Below are 23,190 nucleotides of genomic sequence, written 5' to 3' on the forward strand. Positions count from 1 at the left end.
CACTCGTGAACAAGACCCCAAGATATATAAACTCCTCCACTCGGGGAAAAAACTCTCCACTGACCTGAAGAGGGCACACCACCCTTTTCTGGTCAAGAACCATGACCTCGGATTTAGAAGTGCTGATCCTCATCCCACCGTGTCACACTCAGCTGCAAATTGTCCCAGTACACACTGAAGGTCCAAGGTTGATGAGGCCAACAAGACAACATCATCTGCAAAAAGCAGGGATGAAATCTTTTTGGTCCCAAAACGGACTCCTGGGTCCAGGTTGTGGCTAGAAATTCTGTCCATAAAGATAATGAACAGATAGATAGAGGGCATCTCTGGAAAAGTCCAACATGCACCTGGAACAGGTCTGACTTACTGCTGGCAATGTGAGCCAAGCTCTGGTTTCAGTCATACAGGGACCGGTCAGCCCTCATCAAAGTGTCCCAGACCCCATACTCCCGAAGCCCTCTCCACAAGATACCACGAGGGACACAATCGAATGACTTCTCCAGATCCACAAAACACATGTGGACTGTTTGGGCAAACTCCCATGAACCCTCGAGCACTCGATGGAGAGTGTAGAGCTGGTCCAGTGTTCCGCGACCGTGACGAAAACCGCATTGTTCCTCCTGAATCCGCGGTTCGACTATAGGTCTAATCCTCCTCTCCAGTACCCTGGAATAGGGTTTCCCCAGGAGACTGGAAGGTGTGATCCCCCTATAGTTGGAACACACTCTACGGTCCCCCTTTTTAAAAAGACGGACCACCGCCACAGTCTGCTAATCCAAAGGTACTGTCCCCTACTACCATGCAATTTTACAGAGACACGTCAACCATGACAGTCCCTTCACATCCAGAGACTTGAGGTACTCAGGATGAATCTCATCCACCCCAGGTGCTTTGCTATCAAGGAGTTTGGTAACCACCTCAGTGACTTCAGCTTGAGAGATGGACGAGTCCATCTCTGAGATCTCAGCTTCTCCTTCCTCTGTGTAAGACATGGTAGTGGCATAGAGGAGATCATTGAAGTGCAATCACCCAACAATATCCTCAGTTGAGGTCAGCAGCTCTGCCTCTACTGTACAGTTTTGTGCATTTTTCGAGGCTAATCAATAGTCCTCCATCCTCCATGGCCTCCCCGAAGTCCTCCCAGACCCAAGTTTTTGCCTTCGCGACTATTCGAGCTGCAGTACGCCCGACCTGCCTGTACCTGTCAGCTGCCTCTAGAGCCACAATTCAATAAGATTTGATAGGACTCCTTCTTCAGCTTGACAGCATTCCTTAATTCCGGTGTCTACCACTGGGTTCCAGGTCTACCACCGCAGCACCAGAGACCTTGAAACCACAGCTCCAAGCAGCCGCTCCAACAATGGAGGTGGAGAACATGGTCCATTCTGACTCAACGTCCCCAACCTCCTGCGGGATCTGAGAGAAGCTCTCTTGGAGGTGGGTGTTGAAGGCAGGGGGCCTGCTGAGTCTGTCTGACCCCCTGCTCCGCCAGCGGATCCAGTTCAACACCAGGTGATGTCCAACACCTGCGGTTGGATGTCGGATGATACAACAACAAAGTCGATCATCAACCTCCGGCTTAGGGTGTCCTGATGCCATGTGCACTTATGGACATCCCTGTGGTTGAATAAGGTGTTCGTTATGGACAAAATATGACTAGCACAGAAGTACAATAACAAAACACCCCTTGTGTTCAGATCAGGGAGGCTGTTCACCCCTATCCTTTCCAGGTCTCACTGTCATTGCCCATGTGAGCGTTGAAGTCCCCAAGAAGAACAATGCTCCAGTTGGAGCACTATTCAGCACCCCTCCAAAGGACAAAGACCTAGACTCTTTGTCTGGCAATTGGGTCGTCGAGCCCCATGCTGACAACTGCCACCCAATCCACACGGCACCCATCCTATGCGGTTTCCTCGGCAGGCGGTGAGTCCACTGGAGGTTGGACCCACGTCGTCCTTTCGGGCTGAGCCCAGCTGGGCCCTGTTGGCAGAGGCCCGGCCACAAGGCGCTCCCATACGAGCCCCAAGCCTGGGCCTGGATCAAGGTTTGGGCTCCGGTTGCACCATACCGGGCGACGTCACGGTAAAAACCAAAGAATAGCTGGCGTCGAAGACCTAGGTTTGAAGATGCGGTTCAAAGGATGTCTGAGTGGTCTTCCTCTTCTTCTACATAGATGAGCGGATTGCACTGTAGAGCATTGTGAATGGCTGTCGACACCTTGGAAAACCTCAGTATTTGGGTCTTGATCCTCCAAAACTGTTAACCTTTCCTTGATCTTAAAAAAACCCACTGCAAGCAACTTGGTTTCGAATTTCTTTATAGGAAGTGGCTCATCTTTTGTCTCCTCTCACTGAATCTCTTGATGCTGCTCAGCTTCCAATTCCAGCAAGTCTTCACTGGTCAGGTACTCTGAGTGCAACCCAAGAACTCCGCAAAATCCCCCTCCTCTACATTAAGCTGCAGTTTCTTGCTGTTGTCGACAAAGCTGGCAACCACCTTCTTGTCCTCTCCTTGGTCGAAACCCTGGATGTTGTTCACAAATTTTTGAGGTCAGATACTTGCACACCCCATTCATGTTCATTTGTGTGACCTCATTCCATGAAGAATAAACATTTTTGATGCAGTTGTAGGTGTTATAACCCTTCCAGGAGTCATGTAGCATTTTCTCCATATCCTCCTTGACCATTTTCATTGCTTGTCTGTAGTTTGGTGGGTGTAGAACCTCTTCAACTTGGAAACACGTTGGTCCATCGGCTGAATCAGAGAGGTGGTATTCAGAGCGAGATACACCACCTTAACATCAGCTTTGAAATCATCCAGATGTCATGGATTCCCAGGAGTATTGTCAAAACAAGAGAATCTTGAAGGGGAGCCCATTCTCGCAACAAGTTGCCCAGGCCTTATTGTTGTTTATTCAGATCTCGGGTAGCGAACTCTTGTCCACTTTCTTGTGTCAATGAGTTTAGAAATGAGTTTAGACTTGTTAAATTACTGAATTTTGCAAATGTCTTACAATACCGTTAATCTGTTTTTATTTTATGAGCACAAAAGAAGAAAAATCTAAATGAAAATCCTATATTTTTAATTAAACTGGACATTTCATCTCTATTCATAGCTTTATTCATTGATTGGTCTCTTTTGAAATGTTGATTTTCTGCTTGATGTCACTGAATGTTGACTGTTATAAAGGAGATCGAAAACTATAAATTCTATACACTATAACACATCATTTACAGTAGCACTACTGCAATTCAGTACTCTCTTGACCTGTGCTATAATTTCTAGGATCAGTCTTATCCTGTTGACATCCAAAATAGGATTGTAAACTTCCTGTTTCTCTTTGAGAGACACAACTATAATGGCCTCATAGCCTGCTTGACTGGGTCCTATGATTACTAGACCCATTATATTGGTATGCTCTGATGCTCTTTTGCTCTGGATTTCTTCCCACACAAGTGCTTTACTTGGCCTTGGTGGCCAAGACTTAAGCATGAAAAAGCCAATTGTCTAAATCACAAGTAACAATTTTTGGGTTTTCATGACTGGACAACCTCCAGAAACACAAACCCCTTTCAATTTGTATATTTTTGAAAAAGTGGATGGTTGTAACTACATAAAAATCAGCATTTAAATAGCCAAACACAAAAGCCAAATTAACATTATTGGTATCCTGCACTTGTCAAGCTGTTATATTTGCGACTTGCTGACTGTAATATGAGTTCCATTCTCCATCTTAACCCCAAATAATTTGGAGGTAAGATGTTACAGGAGTGTTTATTCACACCCACCTCCACTCCCACTCTGTTCTTTTCCCCCTCACTGTCTTATCATCTACAGCTGTGAGAGGCTCACATGTTTTCAGGATGCTTCTCTGGTAAGCACAAATCCAATTTCTGGTGACTAATCTGCATTTTTTTTTCTGTTTAGCTCCTCTCACTGAGCATTTGTCACCATTTTCAGGACAGAAATGGAAATAGTGCAGGGAGGGGGCACAGCTGTAAATGTTTAACCTTACGAGCATGCCCTATTGTTATGCTCGGAATTGTAATTGCTGTAATTTAAAAGAGAGGTAAGTCTTGAATTTATGCAATATGTGCCTACTCTAGTTTCACGGTTTAATTTCCATAGTTTTACATTTTGGCTGTGGGATAAAGAAACATATCCATCCATCATTAGCAGATAGCTTGAATGAACCATAGGTTTAATTGTTGTGGATTTGTTTTATACCAAAACACTATACTGTTTTAATAGTATTTACAAATGTTTAATATTGTGCTCATATCGACCTTTTCTTAACCTCATGATGATAAAATTTTAACAAATTACATAAAACATGATAATTCATATTTGACATAGAATCAATTGATGCTGCATCTGTGCTGGACTGCCCAGAGCCTCAGTGGTGGCTGGACTGTTTTTCTTCATGCTGCTGCTGCCACAATAGCGTATGCACAATCCAATTGTTAAGAATCATGTCAGCTGTGTTGGAGGCCGCAGCTTTTGCTCATGATTTATTACCAAAACACTGCCACATTTGCCAATAGGAAAACACGTTCAGGAGAGTCATGGGGATTTAGTCTGATGGATGAGAATAACAATTGGATATCTATCTTGCACTTAGAGAATTTTGTTATTTGTGACTAGTAGAAGAAAACCAGCTGTTTGAATGGGTCCAGATGTTTCTCTCGTGATGTAAGCAATTGTTTTTATTGTTTCTCTTAGTTCTTTTTGTTTGCTTCTTTTTTTTCTTTTAGAAAAAGTATTTTCATGGTGAATTGTAGCTGCAGCCATCTCCATTGTTCATCTTGGTCAACACTCTAAAAGGAAATGCAGCGACTCTTCATATTCCTCATATATACACCAAAAGTTTGTTATACCTATCAGACCTTTTGTCTTCCATTATTTTCTGTTTCTGTGTTTTGACTTCATTCAGAGCATTATTAACTGTGCTTATGTATACGCACAGTATATACTGTATGTCCTTTGTGGACGCTGGAAGTAATGGATGCCGTCAAGCTGAAGAAGGCTTATCAAGGCTTGTCAAATTGTGGGACTCAGCTGACAGGTACAGGCAGGCCAGGTGTACCGCGTCCCGGGTGGTTATGGACAAAATTCCGGGTATGGAAGGAGTATAGGGAGGCCATGGAGAAGGAGTATTGGACAGCCTCAAAGAAATTTTGGCAAACCGTGCCTCAGAAGGTGGAAAGTGTTGCACCACCAATAATGCTTACAGTGATAGTGGGGAGCTGCCGACCTAGACTGAGGATATTGTTGGGCAGTGAGAGGAAACTTTGAGGATCTCCTCAATCTCACTACCATGTCTTCCATGGAGAAAGCAGAGGCTGAGGTCTCAGAGGTGGTTGCCAAGACTTCTCCCAAGCTGAAGTGGTTGCTAAACTCCTCGGTTGCAGGGATTATCTTGGTTGGCGAGTCTCTGTAAAATCACGTGGCAGACGGGGACAGTATCTCAGGATTTGCAGACTGATGTGATGGTCACTCTTTTCAATAATGGAGAATGTAGGTTGTGTTCCAACTGCAGGATGATCACACTCCTCAGCATCCCGGGGAAAGTTCATGAGGGGATTTCAGAACCACTAACATACATCTGCAACTTATCATTCCAGACTGGTAAATTTCCTAACAGCACATATCACTCCACATTCTCTCCTGTTCTCTCATTTTACCATATTTACATTACTGTGCAGAGGTCTGGGGCAACACATATAAATGTACAGTATTTTCCGCACTATAAGGTGCACTGGACTATAAGGCGCACTCTCAATAATTTGTTTGTTTTATAATTTATTTCATATATAAGGCGCACCGGATTATAAGGCGCACGGAATGAGAAATAAAAAAAAAATTTTTGATAGACTGCAGGGCGGCACGGTGGCGCAGTGGGTAGTGCTGTCGCCTCACAACTTGGCGTGTCCTGGTTTGAGTCCCGTTCTGTACGGAGTTCGCATGCTCTCCCCGTGTCCACGTGGGTTCTCTCCAGGTTCTCCGGTTTCCTCCCACCTCCAAAAGCATGCGCTTCAGGTTGATTGGTCGGTTTCAAATTGACCATAGGAGTGAGTGTGTGTGTGAGTGATTGTTTGTCTCTATGTGGCTCTGTGGAACACAGGCGTCGTGCCCGTGGTGCCCCCTGCCTCACGCCCTGAGACTGCCGGGATAGGCACTGGCTCCCCCACGACCTGCTTAAGCGGATTAAGCGGGTTAAGAATATGAATGAATGAATAAATGATAAACTGCAGCGTCTGTAGTTGCGCAATCCGTCCACTAGATAGAGCCGCGCTGCTCAGGCAGTCATGATTGCATTCATGACTTCCTGACTACCTTTGAATGGCCCCTATTGTTATGTCAATAAGCCATTCTGAGCCTCATCAAGGAAAGCTGATCAGCTGATCACTTTGCCATCTTAGAAAGAAGTCAACACACATTTTAAAAACCTGACATTAAAAACTGGTTAAATTCAATACGAGTGCAGTCAGTGCGAACAGAGTGGATTATTTCCTGATCTGAAGTTTGAAGCAGATATTTAAGCTCCGACGTTCATCTTCGTTTATTAATTAAATATTGTTTTGATTGATCGGTAGTACAGTCGGAGGTGAGGTGCAGCTATTTGCTGCTGTGTGACCTAAACAATTTTTTAACTAGTTTTTAATGTCAGGCTGCTAATTTACTGGCAAATATGACGCTGTTTGACTCCTAGAACTAACTTTAACGTCGGTCTGTCACCGCCGTGAATCTCACAGCACGTCGCTGCAGACAATACACAAGCCTGAATGCGCCCCTCCGCCGCCCGCCCAGAGCTATCAACTACATTTGTAAATCAATTGCAGCACACCCGTTGGCACCTTTGTCTAGCAGTGACTCTGCTTTTGAAATTTCAGAAAAGGCTGGAAGTTCAGCTTTGAGGGTCTTTCATTCACCTTTATGCCAGTTTCTCCGTGTTTTTCCACAGAATAATAGAATGGACCGTCACTAGATTCCAGATGACAGCACAATGGCATTTTTAAGACCAATGGAGTTTAAAGTGGGTTATTTCCGACACCAAATAGTTAGGAAATACTGAGATCAGTCAGTCAGTCAAACTTTATTAATAGAATTGTTGAAAGTTCCTTATGTTTTGCTACATAATCAACGGTGCTCCTACAGTCTGCTCTACCGTCTGAGAGCAGCTCAGTCAGAGCCGGGACTTCGGTGACGCCCCTTGACTACCGTTGTTACGGAGCGTAGGCCCGAGTGCCTTGTGAGGGTGCTCCTCTGGTGGCGGAGCGCGGCATGACTGCCGGCCAGACTGCCGGCTTTTTTTTCAGCGATCATGTTTTTAACCAATATTAATATGAATATTAATCCATATATAAGACGCACCGGTTTTTAAGGCGCATTATGGGTTTATGAGAAAATTTTAGGCTTTTAGATGCGTCTTATAGTGCGGAAAATACGGTACAATAAATTCATTATCCATATTATACAGAAAAGAGCCATAAGAATAATTCATAATGTCGGTTATAGAGATCACACAAACCCACTATTCTTAAAATCCAGAATATTAAACCTCACTGACATTATTCATTTTCAAACAGCACAACTCATGTACAAAGCAATATATAAGACACTTCCTGGTGGTATTAGAAAAATGTTTTTCGATAGAGAAGGGAATTATAATCTTGAAGGGGGAGCACAACTTAAAACATCAACATTGAAACACGTACAACATTGAAAAGTTTTTGTGTTTCTCTTTGTGGAGTGAGGGTGTGGAACAGGTTGGGTGTGGAGCTCAAGCAATGTCCAAGCATGATCCAGTTTAAAAAGTACTACAAGCACATGGTTTTCACTGGGTACAGGGAGGGGGAAGGGGTCCAACAATCAGGTGTTTTTATTAATTCTATTTGTAACTTACTTTTCTGTTTATTCTCTTTCTTGTAGATATGTTTAGTACTTCATTTGTTTATATATATTTTTTGTACTATGCACTCTATTACTATAAGTAGTGAATTCATGTCAATGGAGAGGTCTACACTCCATCTAGTGCTCAAGGGTTTGTGGGAGTTTGCCCAACCAGTCCAAGTGTGTTTTGTGGATATGGAGAAGGCATTCAACCACGTCCCTTGTGGTATCTTCTGGGGAGTGCTCTGACCCACACTCAGATCTGAGTATGGGTCACCCAGACCTGTTTCAGGTGCATGTTAGACTTCTGCAGGGGTGCCCTCTGTAATCACTTCTATTCATAATCTTTATGGACAGAATTTCTAGGTGCAGCCAGGGGCTGGACAGTCTGGTTTTGGGGACCAAAGGATTTCATCTCAGCTTTTTGCGGATGATGCTGTCCTGTTGGTCTCGTCAAACTTGGGTTTTCAATGTGCACTGGGGCAGTTTGTGATGAGGATTAACACCTCCAAATCTGAGGCCATAGTCCTCGTCCAAAAAAAGTTAGTCTGCCCTCTCCAGGTTGGTGTGGAGTCCTTGATCAAAGTTGAGGAGTTCTGTATATTGGGGTCTTGTTCACAAGTAAGGCAAGGACAGAACCTGAGGTTGACAAATGGACTTGTGCAGTGGCTGTGGCGATGTAGTCATTTTACAGGTCTGTCATGGTGAAGAAGGAGTTGAAAGATGAATTTCTCAATCTACCCTCACCTATGAAAACGACACGATATTGGAAACTAGCGGTTGAAGTGAGTTCTCTGTAGAGTGGTTGGGCACACCTTTAAAGATAGGGTGAGGAGCTCAGTCACCAGCGAGGAACTCATAGTGCAGCTGCTCCTGTACTCCTCCATATCAAGCTTAGCCAGCTGAGGTGAGTCGGGTACCTATTTCTGATGCTTCCCGGATGCCTCCCTGGGAAGGTGTCCAGGCATGTCCTACTGGGTGGAGACCTCGGAAAGACTTGGGACATGCTGGAGACACAATGTCTCTCAGCAGGCCTGGGAATGCCTCGGGATCCCCCAGAAGAGCAAGATGAGGTGTCCGGGGTGAGGGGAGTATGGGCATCCCAGTTTAGATTGTTGTCTCCGTGACCCAGCTTTGGATAACCAGTTGAAGATGGATGGATGGACGAACGGACAGACAGACGGATGGATAGTTTTAATCTAATACATCTATGCAAAACAGAATTGTCATTTTACAGAAACCAATATCCACCACTTATTCAAAAGAGGACACAAAACATTTAACCATTGATTTCTTCTCACTTTTATAACAACTGGTGCTTGCTGATGTGCTGATGGTGAACTTAATGAATTGTCTGAATGGCCTGTCTTGACTTCTGTAAAGTGGCCTGATAACTCTCCTCTATATAACGCAGCAGGACTTCTATGGAAATGTGACATTTTCTTTGTTTCGCACTATCTAATGAGCCAGTTAACATTCAGTTGTTCACTCTAATTGGTTCTTATGCTAACCTGATGGAGGCACAGGACTCCTAATAATTACTCTGTTTATGAACCAATGTCTAATGAATTTAAGCGGCATATTTGCCAGTCGACTAACTCTGGATAGAAGTGACTCAATGGAACAATGTCTGCTTTCACCTCAGTTTAAGACATAAATGAAGAGAATATAAGCAGTTAGCTACACAAATACTATCCAGGTTTTCCTTCTCAATAAAAGGGAATCCATCAGCAACCCTTGAACAGATAATGAAACACATCGGATGTCACATAAACATTGTAGATATGATTTCAGGACTAAATAAAGTAGAAAAATGACTAACCTCAAAATTATGAACTAACTGTACCTTCAGATTTTTAAAAAATGCAGATATGCCTGATGGATCATTGAATGAACAGAGGAAGCAGGAAATTGTTGTCTACCATTATTTTAATGTTTACCATTATTTCCCTTTTTTCCAAGGACTCGTTGCTTGACTTGCAGAAAATTTCCCCAAGTTGACTATAAAGATGATTCAAATGTGATGTTCTATTTATCCATATTATTTTCACCTCCTTTTGAGTAATTCTCATAAATCGGATGAACTTTGGGAGTTCCACTATTGTGTGACCCAATTAGGATCAAATGAACCAAGCCCTGTCTGAAATGAAATGCCTCTTGGTGAACACTGGTATTATTCAAAAGCACAGCTCCAAATATGATTTGATTTACTGTAAATAAGTAAAGAATTTACTTGATATTTCCCAATTATTTTATTTATTTCAGAAAGAAACCCAATGGATATCTAGATAAGTAGGCAGGCAGGGAGGCAAGAAGGCCGGCAAGCAGGCAGGCAAGCAGGTATGTACGTACATACGTACTTACGTTCATACGGACATTCATAGAACTGTGCATTATCTCGCAACATAGACATTAGCAGGGTAAAATCATTAAATAACAGAGGTGGGAAATGATTAGAAGAAAAGTCGTGATTCAGACAGCTAAACAATGAGCTGAATCCTGCTATAAAGCTGAATTTAGTCATGAGGAACTGCAAATTAATTATTAATTGATTAATTAATTGCAATGAAGTCAGAGAGTTTTCCCAAATTCTGTCTTTTTATTCATTATGAAAAGAACATTCAGTCAAGGTGGGTGAAGTCTCCTGTGGATTTGGACATGTGAGGGGGAGGTCAGTGGTGAAACTTTGGCAGCCAGGTGTTGATCTGTATGGCTGTACTAAGCACAGCCAACAGGAGCTAGATGTTCCCACCACTCTGTGTGACCAGCACTTGCATATTTGGAATTAAGGTCAGGTGCTTTCTTAACCTGGTGGCAGACAAGGAGACATGTGGATGTTGACGCCCCGGGGTACTGACTGGTTCTTAGGGACATGGAATGTGACCTCTTCCATTTGAGGTACCTTCACACACTTAACACAGATGTGGAACAAACATTCTCCCTCTTGGAGAGGCACTGAACTCATCGTCTAGGATTATAAGGCCCTGGCTGAGTTTGCAAATAAGAGGTGCTTGGTATATACTGTAATTGAGTGGTGAGAAGACTACTTTGAGGACCTCTTGAATATTAACAACACATCACTGTTATGGAGTCTGAAGTTTGAGCAGAAGCCTCGCCTTTATCCTCGGCTGAGGTCACTAATGAAGTCAAAGTGCCAGCATCAATCTGTTTTCGATTCTGAAGGCTCTTAACATTGTTGGGATTTCTTGGCTGCATGGTTTTTTGCATGGAGTTTCAGGCAGACAACCTCTCCCATTCCTCCATTCTCTAAAAGGGAGACATAAGAGTGTGCTCCAGTTATCAGGGTAGTGCACTGCTAATCTTCTAGGGGAAGCTTTTTTGTAGGTTACTTGTAAAAAGCCGCTGACCGATTGTCAAACCGTAGATGCAGGAGAATCTAGGAAGTGTTGCTCAGGAAGAGGGATATAGGGCTACATCTAAAGCAACAACACCCAAACACCGTACAGAATGAGCAGTAGAAAAAGGACGTTATTTGAATTTCAGAATTTTTTTGTACCATTTGCAGCACTATATGATAATATGATTTTAAACCGATCAAAAATATATTTCTCAGTTATTGATTAATTCTATCTTCAATTAATCAGAGGAACAGCATTAACGAGAGTATTATATAGTATTCATTCAATGAGCTACATAATTGTTTCAATTTACACACACATGCACGCACGCACGCACGCACACACACACACACACACACACACACACACACACACACACACACACACACACACACACACACACTTTATTTGCGCTCACTTCAAAACACTATTTTACATTTCTGATTATGTTACTTAATTTTATGGATTTTATTTATCATGAAAAACATTTTGAATTGCCTGGTTTTGTTCCTGCTTGAGTTTCCTGTTTTCATCTACAGTTGTACCTCCACTTACGAATGTCTCTACTTATGAAACTTCTCAGCAAGAAAATATTACCTCTAGTTACGAAATAAATTTCGACTTATCAAAGGTAAAAATACAGTATGGGCTGATACTCACAGCTCCCACAGGTTCCTGAACGCAACATTCTCATAGCTGCTCTGCCATTGGCTATTACCAAGTATCTTCTTGGCATCCCATTGGCTAAGAGGGACCTCTGTGTGTACCTAGATCGGTGTTTATGCAGCATCCTCATCATTCGGCTCTCGACCCATGACGTGTTCTGATAGTTTTGACCATAATGACCATAATTTTTATTCTTTACTCTATTCTTTGTTTTTTACATTATGCACAACTCTCATTTATTGTGTAATAATCTAATTGTAACCAGTATTTGTTATATGTTTTGATGTATTTTTATGCTTTATAAAACATTTATGTTGGAATTTTTTGGGGCTTGGAACGGATTAGGGCATTTGCATGGAAACGCTTCTCTACTTACGTAATTTTCTACTTACGTAATTTCTTCTGGAACCAATAAATTTCGTAAGTAGAGGTACCACTGTATTTTTATGGTAATCGCAATCTCTTCACAATCATTCATTAGGGTATCAAGGAGGCAACACCTAAATGGCTAAAAATTGAGATCTGCTCAAACTACTTATTCTAAAACGTATAAGACAACTTCTTGAAGAGAATCGAATGTTAGAGTCTGAGACTTTTGAAAAGAAAAAATATAATTAGGAGTGGACAAACTCGCCATTAAATGAGGGAGACAAAAATGCCACTGCTTTTTATCACACTTACTGTTTCTTTCGTGATCTGTCCTTTTTATGTGTTTTTACTTGAATAATTTGCTTTACATATCCAACCATCATGCATTCGTAAATCTACTCAAGACAAATTTTCAGATGAATACCATAAGAAAATGAGGGAAGACAAACTGTCATTTATAAAAACAAGCACCTGCTCTGTTGAAGTGTCCTCGAGCAAAACACAGACTGTCTGTAAGGCTCAGGGACACACTATGATTCTATAGCTGTTGCAAAGAAAAGTTTTTCCTTTGAGGGTCCAATATTTTCAGAAAAAAACATTAGCCTAAAACAAAAACGAGCATTTAGACTGTCAGCAAATCTCACTCATTGCATCAGAAGGACACCTTCGTAATGGAGAACTAAAACATCTTATGAAACTTCTTGTTAATGTCCTTGTATTTGCATAAAGGTAAAAGGTAACTTTATATGTACTGTTTCAACCTCTTTAGGGAAAGTGTGTTGAGATGTCTGGCTCAGAACACAAAATAAACAGAATCACTTCAAATTAGTCTATACATATTCATCTTTTCATGCAAATCCACTTTATAAATGATGCGTTTTCATAAAAATTGAAAAGCAGTGAGAACATATTATCTTCAATGAGTGGAACCTGAATAAAAAAAACCTTAATGTAAAATATTTCCCACAGTCCACTCCATGAAAATATTCCTCAGTACAGAATTTATTCGTTTGCATCCTGCGGCAAACCCACACAGATGATACATACATCTCAGAAGTATCTGTACAGGGGCTTCTCTGTACACTTTCTTGGATACTTACTAATTTTGTATGAGTAGCTTTCAGGACATCATGTCCCATTTAAGCTTAGCAGATTGCCAAACACCAATATGTTACTTCTTTTTACCTGTAACATGGGGGTCACAAAAATTACAATGACAACGCTCACCTGCTCTGAAGAGTCTGCACTCTATTCTCAGAAGGAGAGTATCATTAAGGATGATAACACCAATCAAAGATCCAATCATGTGATCTAGCATAAAGACAACAGTATTCACAGTATTCTTATGCTCCCACACTCTAAAAAGTTCTTATATATTATGGCTGCTGTTTCTTTTTCTGAAGGTAAAGATAAAAAATATAATGGATCTTCAGACATTTCATTCCTTCATGCGTTCCTAGGCCAGTGTTGAGATATAATCCCTCCACCTGGTCTCAGGTCTGCCTCGAGGTCTACTCCCAGCTGGACGTGCCAGGAACACCTCCCTGGGGAGGCGCCAGGAGGCATCTGCACCAGATGCCCAAACCTCCTCAGCTGACTCCTTTCCACGCAAAGGAGCAACGACTCTAGTCTGAGCCCCTCACAAATAGCAGTGTTTCTCACCCTATCTCTAAGGGAGATGCCAGCTATCTGCTTGAGAAAGCTCATTTCTGCCGCTTGTATCCGTGATCGCATTCTTTCGGTCATGACCTATCGCTCATGACTATAGGTGAGGGTAGGAATGAAGATTGAATGGTAGATGGAGAGCTTTGCCTCTCGGCTTAGCTCCCTCTTTGAGGCAACAGTGCGGTAAAGTGACTGCAATACCGCTCCTGCTGCCCCAATCTCACGTTCCATTGTTCCCTCACTCGTGAACAGAACACCAAGACACTTAAACATCTTTACTTGTGGAAGGAACTCATTCCCCACTCAGAGAAGGCAGTCCACTGGCTTCCTGCTAAGAACCATGGCCTCAGATTTGGAGGTGTTGATCCTCATCCCTACTGCATCACATTTGGTTGCAAACTGGACCAGTGAGTGCTGCAGGTCAAAGGCCAATGACTCAAACAGAACCACATCATCTGCAAAAAGCAGCAATGCAATCCTCAGCCCACCAAACTGTAAACCCTCTTCACCATGACTACAGCCAACAGCCACTCGGAACAAGTCCAACTTACTACCAAGAACCCGAATGCACCTCTCACTTTAGGCGTACAGGGATTGGATGGCCCTGAGGAGAGGCCACCTCACCCCATACACCTGCAGTACTTCCCATAGTATATCCCTGGGGACCCGATCGGATGCCCTCTCCAAGTCCACAAAACACATGTAGACTGGATTAGGATCCCTGCAAGAGTAGAGAGCTGGTCTGTTTTTCCACAACCAGGACCGAATCCACATTGTTCCACCTCAATCTGAGGTCGAAAATCGGCTAAACCCTCTTTTCCAGCATTTTGGAAGGGAGTCTGAGGAGTGTGATGCCCCTGTAGTTGGCAAACGCCCTCTGGTCCACCCTTTTATGAAGAGGAACCACCACCCCAGTCCCAGACTTCCACGCAATGCTAAAGAGGCGTGTTATCCATGACAGCCCCTCAACACCCAGAGCTTTCAGCATTTCCAGGCGAATCCCATCAATACCCGGGCAGTCACTGTGAAGTTGTTTAACTACCTCAGTGACTTTGCCCAGAGAGATTGATTCGAATCCCCATCATGGCGGCAGCGGCGGTGGGTGGTTTGGCAGGCTCCACTAATCTGCAAACATTTTTTGACAAGACTGACCTTAATACCATCTGCCATCTTTTTGTGTCATTACTAGAACTCTTTAGCAAGCCACTGCACAACTCTAATTTGAAACGGTGCGGTAAATATATATATCCAGGCAGGTCAGTGCATCGTTTGTAGCATACTTCTGCTGGTGCATTTTCTAACCACCTGTAACATACCTGGGACTGTGACTAAAGAGCAACACTTTGGAGCACCCCTTGACTCCACTTTCTCGCATCCCACCAGTAGCAAAATCAAAAATGACATTTTTTGGATGCGGCTATGCTGTTGTCTTTGCATGGGTTCTCAAGGACGGCCGTGCTCAGATCATCGAGCCAACACACACACCTGCAACCAGAAGAACGAGCAGCAGCTGGCACACGGCCAAAATGTTTGTCCTACTGCTACTACTACCAGGGGACATTCAACTAAACCCTGGGCCCTCCTCGCAACAAACAGCTATGCAACAAACATCATCCCGCCGGCGCAATTAACTACATATCCAGTGACCGAAACCCTCCACCAGACTGCAACACCATCATTAACAACCCCGCACCTCACCGGAGACACTGTTGCCCCTGTGGTGTTGGGTGGCATTTGTCCATCCACAGCGGTGATAGACGGGGGTCGACTGGCCACAGAGAAGGGCTGTTTGGCAGGAGCATGGACGGGTGATCGAGCAATTGTCGAGCCAGCGGAGTTTGATCGGCCGCAGCCGATGCCATTGACACTCGGGTGAGTCCTGGGGCTGCACGCGCATCATCACCAAACAGTGTGCAAAGCGACTCGTCTGGGACAATAGTACAGTGTAAACATAGACAGCACCCCACGAGGGTCACCAAACAACAAGTCACTTGAGTCACGTATTCGCGCAGCACATATAACAGAGACAGTTCAAGTTTTTTCAAACTGTAAATCCCGCACAGGTCATTTGGAACCCACGATCAAAACCCAAAGGACTATTGGGATGTCAATTAAACATCAGAAGCCTGCTACCAAAAATAGATCAGGTAAGTTAAGTGCTAATTGATTCTAACTTGGATTTTTTGTGTATAACTGAAACGAATAGCAATGTCTCCACCGACAGAGTTAATATATCTGGATACACATGTTTTAGGAAAGATAGGACCACAGGGAAAGTAGGAGGGCGGGGGGGTACTAATCTATATTAAGGAAAGCATTAAATGTGCAGAATTCGAACTTGTTGTAAACATGGAGTGTCTGGGACTCAATGTGACACTTTCTCCCAACATGAATTTCAACATAGTTGTGCTGTATAATTGTCCATCTCATGATCCAGATTTTTATTAGGAACTGAAAAACCTTCTCTCTGCTTGTGATAAATGTAATGAGACTATATTTTTGGGGGTCTACAATGTGAACTGGGCCGTTAAAAAGGTCAAATCCAAACTGAAATCCGTAATAGAGAAGTATAAATATATACAGTTGATAGATAAACCCAACTGCATCACTAGGACGAGTGAAACTCTTATAGACCTGATTTTCACAAACAGGCCAGAGAGAATAATAAAAAATTATAATCTTATCACAGGGCTTTCAGATCACAACATGACTTTGATAGTAAGAAAACTAACAGGAAAACGTCTGATCCACCACTGTAAAACGGAAAGTCGAACTTTAACATCAGGAATCCCTAGGGCAAAGTTAGCTAACTTTGAACAGGATTTAATGGAAATAAACTGGGATAGGGTGACTAGAGAGCAGGATCTAAATAACATTGTGAATAATTTCACCTCAATCCTGGGCAATTTAATTAAGAAATACACCAAGACATGGAAAAGCAGGGCAAAGAAATATTCTCTCCCCTGGTTTAATCATAATATCCTCCAGCTCGCAAAAAAGCAAGATCTTGCCCTTAAAAAGTCCCTAAAAACAAAAAAACAGCACTGATCACCTTCTCTTCACAGGCTTGAGGAACAAAGTGCTGTTTGAGCTACGGAAGGCCAGAAGTAGCTACTTCCACAAGCCTATTGGAGAGGCTTAGAGGTTAGACAACAGCTCTAATCTTTGGGAGGAAATCAACCGTGTAGCCGACTCAAACAAGTAAAAACATGTTAAAATGGTCTGAAAGCACACAATAACCTTGTTGATAATAATGTAGCTATGGCTGATGCTTTCAATAATTTCTTTATTAATTCCGTAGGGGAACTGTCCACTAACTTTAGAGCCATTGAGTCACAATGTGAGGAGAATGACAATGCCCTTCTAGATGATTTTCAAATCAAAGCTGTATCCAGTGATGTAGTGAAAAAATGCATAGTAAATATGAGTAGCTCAATGTCAAAGGACTTCCATAGTTTATATGCTGAACTAATAAAAAAAAAAAATCAGACATGCTTACTAGAGCTTATCACTTACTTAGTTAATCTAGTTATCTATAAAAACAAATAGATTCCCAGAGAGCTGGAAAATGGTAATAATTGTCCCGATCCACAAATCAGGGGACAAAGACTAAGCTAGTAATAACAGACCTGTTGCCATTCTTCCTGTTGTTTCTAAAATATTAGAAAAGATTGTTGCTACACAACTCATTGAACAACCTGAGTCTAGACAACTGCTGCATCCACAGCAGTTCGGATTCAGACCTAAGCACTCTACACAAACAGCCAACTGCTACTTACTTGACAGGTTCAAAGGACTACTGGTGAGGTGACATGTTGTGGGGACGGTGTTCTTGGACCTCAAAAAGGCCTTTGACACTGTCCATCATGGAGTCTTATTATCTAAGTTAAAACGCGTATCTATGAGTTGTGCAACTTTGCAATGAGCAATGTCATTGTTATGTCCATGTCAAATAAAAAACAAACAAAAAAAAAACAAAAAACATCATCCTCCAGTTTTGCCTCTGCAACAGAGGATGGGTCAGTTAGGGTAGTTGGATTCAGGAGTTCCTCAAAGTGTTCCTTCCACCGACCGACAACCTCCTCAGTCGAGGTCAAAAGTGTCCCATCCTTGCCATATACAGCTTGGATGGTCCCCCGTTTTCCCCTCCTTAGGTGTTGGACAGTCCTCTAGAACAACTGTCCGAAAGTCCTTCTCCATGGCCTCTCTAAACTCCTCCCATAACCTCTTTTTTGCCTCCATCACAGCCGAGGCTACAGTCCTTTTGGCCAGCCGGTACCCTGTAGCTGCTTCAGGAGTCCCCAGGGACAACATGCCCCTGTCATCATTGCCACCCATATGGGAGCCCATCCGACCCTATCGATCTGCCCTGCGGGTGGTGGCTCACAGGGGTGGGAAAAATCAACCTTGCCTTTTTGGGCTGAGCCCGGCCGGGCCGCGTGGCAGACCTGGGCACCAGGTGCTCCTGGCTTCAGACGTGGGCCCTGGGCTTCCTCCGGGCAGGGTCACTTGTTTCCCTTTGTGTTCTTTCATGAGGTCTTCTGAACCATTCTTTGTCTGGCCCTTCACCTGAGACCCGTTTGCCTTGGGTGACCATACCAGGAGTACAGGACTCCCAATAACATAGCTCCCAGGATACTTAGTGCACACAAACCTCTCCAACACAATAAGGTGATGGTTCCTTGGAGAGGTGTATGAGTCTTATGGTAATCAATTTGACTTCTTGCTTATTAAACTGTACTGTACGAAGAGTCATTGAAATAACTCATACAACTGCACTTTAAAGTACATCATGAAACTGTGGACAAACAAACCAGTTTTGCCACATATACAGTCACACCTCCAGTGTAGCTACAAAGTCACATTTCCTATAAATAAACCCACTTACAATAGATATTCCTATCTAGAAATGTCATCGTATGAAAATTAGTGCAATTTCACCATATTAAATAATAATAATTAAGGAAAACCCAAAAGGTTATGTTTCTTGGGCATAAAAATGATTTGTTTGACACTACAAAGACCATGCGCTGACCAAAAGACAAGAAAATAACAAACAACCAAAACAACAACAACAAAAAAAAACCCAGCAAGGTGAACATCTGGTTGTTATGTTGCATTGTGTAATGCAAGGTCCTGTCTCATCAACTCTAATGAGCTAATGCATAAATTACCATATCAACTTAATCAACTCAAGCAAACAGACATATCTGGTTACATATTCTTTTGTCACATGGGAATTAACAAGAAATTATTTGCGAGTGTGTAAATGGAGGGAGGCATCATGAATTATCCCATGGTAAAACATTTTACTTAAAAGACAGACATACAAGTACAGGTCTACGTTTTTAATGCCTGACAGATCAGCATCATTTGAGGTAATAATGGAGTCGTTGGCATTTATCAGCAACTCTATCAACTCCCTCCAGATATATTTGGAACATTTTGTGCTACAGAGCAGTGAAAATCTTCCTTATTGTCCCTACAAGGCAGATTACAAGTAAAAGATGGAATCTAGAGGCATTCAGCATTGGAGGTTGATGGTCTGGGGAGACGGCTTCCTCTCACCTAAGTACTCAGAAGACCTGTCTAAGACTCCATGTCAGCATTGAACTTAAACTGATCCAATTTGACCCTTGGCTCACACAAGGCTGTCTGTGGTGTCACTGCAAGTCAAAAGGAGGTCAATGATTCCCACCTTAAAAGTCATCCGCTCAGACTGTCTCCGAGGGACCATGAATAATGTCTATCATTCATCTCAGACAGGTTGCACCACAGCACAGAGGGTCTGAATGGTCCATTTTGTTATAAAGTTCTTGTGTGGACCATCCCTGTGGCAATAAACTTATCAAAATGATAAAGAAAGACATTTCTCCCCTCATTTCTAACTTGTATATTACTGAGGTGTCGTCCAGAGTAAGCATGTATATCTTTAAATTACATTCACTCGACTTTCCACAACAGAGGAAAACAAGTTAAGAAAATTGAAACAAACATAACACTGGTGTTATGAAATATGAGGTTATATGCTGCAGTTAAAGCTCAGAATTCCCTGTTCTTATAGTTGTCTTGGTACACAACAGCCAAAGTTAAATCTTAGCAAACAATGAAAATATTTTTTTTATAAAAAAAACACTCAATGAGTTACTCAGCACAGTCCTGGATGGCCAAACCTGAGTCAGCCAGAATAACAAGTCATGCTGCGCAGTCACACCTGTCACACTTCAATTAGAGGTATATGTTTGTGAGTAAAAGTAGATAATTGCTATTTGTTCCAAATTTGAGCTTAATAAAGATGTGTATGATGCTTTTGGGTGTGATATTTGAAAAGCATCTAGTAGATTTTAGCAGCTAAATACAGCTTTCAGTAACCTCAGCTATTTAAAACATTACCATGAAGGCATGCCATAATTAAAGAAAAAAATAGAACCCAAAGTAATGAAAGATGAAATAATATAGTCACATGTACATTATCATTTGAAGTAGAAGTGGGACAAAACATTTGGAGTGTGAGCGGGCAGTGCGAGGTGTCAGTTCACCTCCTGACAACTGCCGAGGTGTCCTTAAGCAAGGCACCACCCCCCTTACAAGCTGCTCATTTGGGGCACACCTAGAAGTCGCTCCCCACCGCGCTGCCCACCGCTCTGCCTCCCTATCACTTGCATGCCTACAGGCCCCTTGTGTGTGTGTGTGTTACGGGCCTGTATGATGAGGGACAATATAGTTCATTACAATAAAAAGGAAAAGAAAAATGTATGCATTCTTTCTGTACTGGGCCACACAGAAAGAATGCATAACTTACATTATTTTCATTTAATGTGTTATCTGATTCTGAAGGATGTTTTGTTTTGAAAAATTACTGGATTTTCTCTGCCACATCTGTCTATGATTCACTCTTACCTTGTTGAAGGGGGCCACTGACTGGTAACAGAACACATTACCACTAATTGAAAGTCCCAAGCTAGCAAAACGGACAAAAAACAAACTGGCTGACATTATGAGGATGCAGCTAATAAAGTTGCATACACATTGGATTCATATTTATTATTATAAAGCAGCACCTCGAGACATGAATTTAGTCCGTTCCGTGACTGTGCTCGTAAGTCAAATAACTCGTAAGTCAAACAACATTTCTCCTTTTAAAATAACTAAAATCATTTTAATCAATTCCTCAGCTTGACTTGACTGGATTTTGCTGTTTGGCTAGGAGTTGATCCTACAAAGCATTTTGGTTAAGATTAGGTATGTTTTTGAATACAAATGCAATATGTTGTCAGTAAATATTTAATAATTTGTTTTTTTCTTTAATTTGCCACAACTATGACTATATTATTACATTGCCTGTATGAATGTCTTCGGTGTTCTATGGTAACATGATTTAATACTATAATTCAATATTCCAGTACGTAATTTCCACATTTTAGAGTCACAGTCTTTTAATGCTGAAAGCTTTATACAACACCAACATTCTGACATGCTTTTAGAATGTGGAACTCGTACCAACCAGGAGACTGTTGACAGATTATGAGAAACAAACATGGAAAAAAACCTCAGCTGTCTTATCTGTGAAAGATTCAATACTTACGTCCAATGTCAGGATATTATACAGAAACGACCAGCAATCATGTTTGAAATCTCAACCACGTGATTCCTGCTTTCAGTATGTGTAAAAATATTATTTTAAGCCATATCTGATGATATCTGACAGTCACATCTGATCAGGAAATTGCACAGACATGACTATGGTGCCTTTTGTATTTAATTTATATAGTGTATTTATGTAAAGATAATAAACCTTGAATAAAATGATACATTAAAAATTCTAGTTCATTCAAAACAGTTTTTTAAGGACCTGAGGGCAAGCAGACATAAGATGAATCTATTTGTGTGGATGTGAAATTGTAAACTCTGTTGTTTTTGACTTTTTCCTACTGTTCAACCTTTCCCTTCTTTTACAAGAACATTAACAAACGGAGAATGGAGTAAATCATCCGTCCATTTTCCGACATCGCTTTATCCACCATCGCAGGTCAGAGAGCTGGAGCCTAACCCAGCTGGCTCAGGGCGTGAGGTGGGGGAAACTCCAGCCACGATGCCGGGGCACCATGGAGCCAAGCAGAGACAGACAACCATGCACGTTCGCAATCACTCATATGAGCAATTTGGAACAGACAATTCACCTGAACCGCATGTTTTTGGAGGTGGGAGGAAGCCAGAGAACCCGGAGAGAACCCACACAAACACGGGGAAAACATGCTAACCCAGCACAGAGTGGGACACAAACCCGGAACCACCTTGCTGTACAGTGACAGCACTACCCACTGCACCACTGTACTGAAATAAAGATATTTTAACATTACTCGTTAATTTCTGAATCAGCTACACAACATTTATAGCATGATGTTTGAATGCTGTCTTAGTAAAGAAATACAAACCACTGATGAAGTTCTGCATTTTTTACATAAATGTGGAATTGGACACACGTGACATAAACATTCCCTGCGTCTTTACTTTTGTCAACACAAGTTTTTTTAAAATTCATTTTTATTCATTTTGAATATTTCTCTGCAATACTATATCCTGTCATTGCAAAGCATTCTCAACTGTCCCATCTCCCAATCAATCTCCATCTTATATACAGTATACTCTTCTCAGCCCTCAGTATCCTGCCAGATTGTTGGCATTCCGGTTTCCAGCCTGATTACCTTGTACTGATTCTGCCTGATCCCTGGACTCTGATTGTTGTCTGCCTCTTGTTGGATTTGTTTGCCTGTTTGGGCTGATTACTTGGTATTCTGAACTTCTGAAATAAATATGAACTTCTATCTGCATCTGCTTGTTTTGTCAGAAACATGACATTCTAAGTCTATTTGTTTTTATATTTTCAAATACATGTATCTTGGACTTTGGTGGCTAATTTACATGAAACTAAAGTTCAACTAAAAAATTCAAGACTTTGGCCAGGATTTTGAAAACCATCATTGTAGGGATTTTGTAAGAGGATTAACTGCTTTCCACGAGCTGAGGATTGACTTGAGCTTTTGTAATTGTGATATGGGTTTGCTCCTTTTTCTGTGACATTGCGGCATACATACACTGTTCTTTCAACGAGAATAAGTTTCTCCAGTGATGCTAGTAGCTTAAGCAAGGCACCACCCCATTGGCAAGGAGTACTGAGAGAAGAGGATGAATATCTGTCACAAGGACAATGTTAGCATTTATGAAATTTTCACCATGT

Source organism: Antennarius striatus, chromosome 6, assembly GCF_040054535.1.
Source record: "Antennarius striatus isolate MH-2024 chromosome 6, ASM4005453v1, whole genome shotgun sequence".
Lineage (NCBI taxonomy): Eukaryota > Metazoa > Chordata > Actinopteri > Lophiiformes > Antennariidae > Antennarius > Antennarius striatus.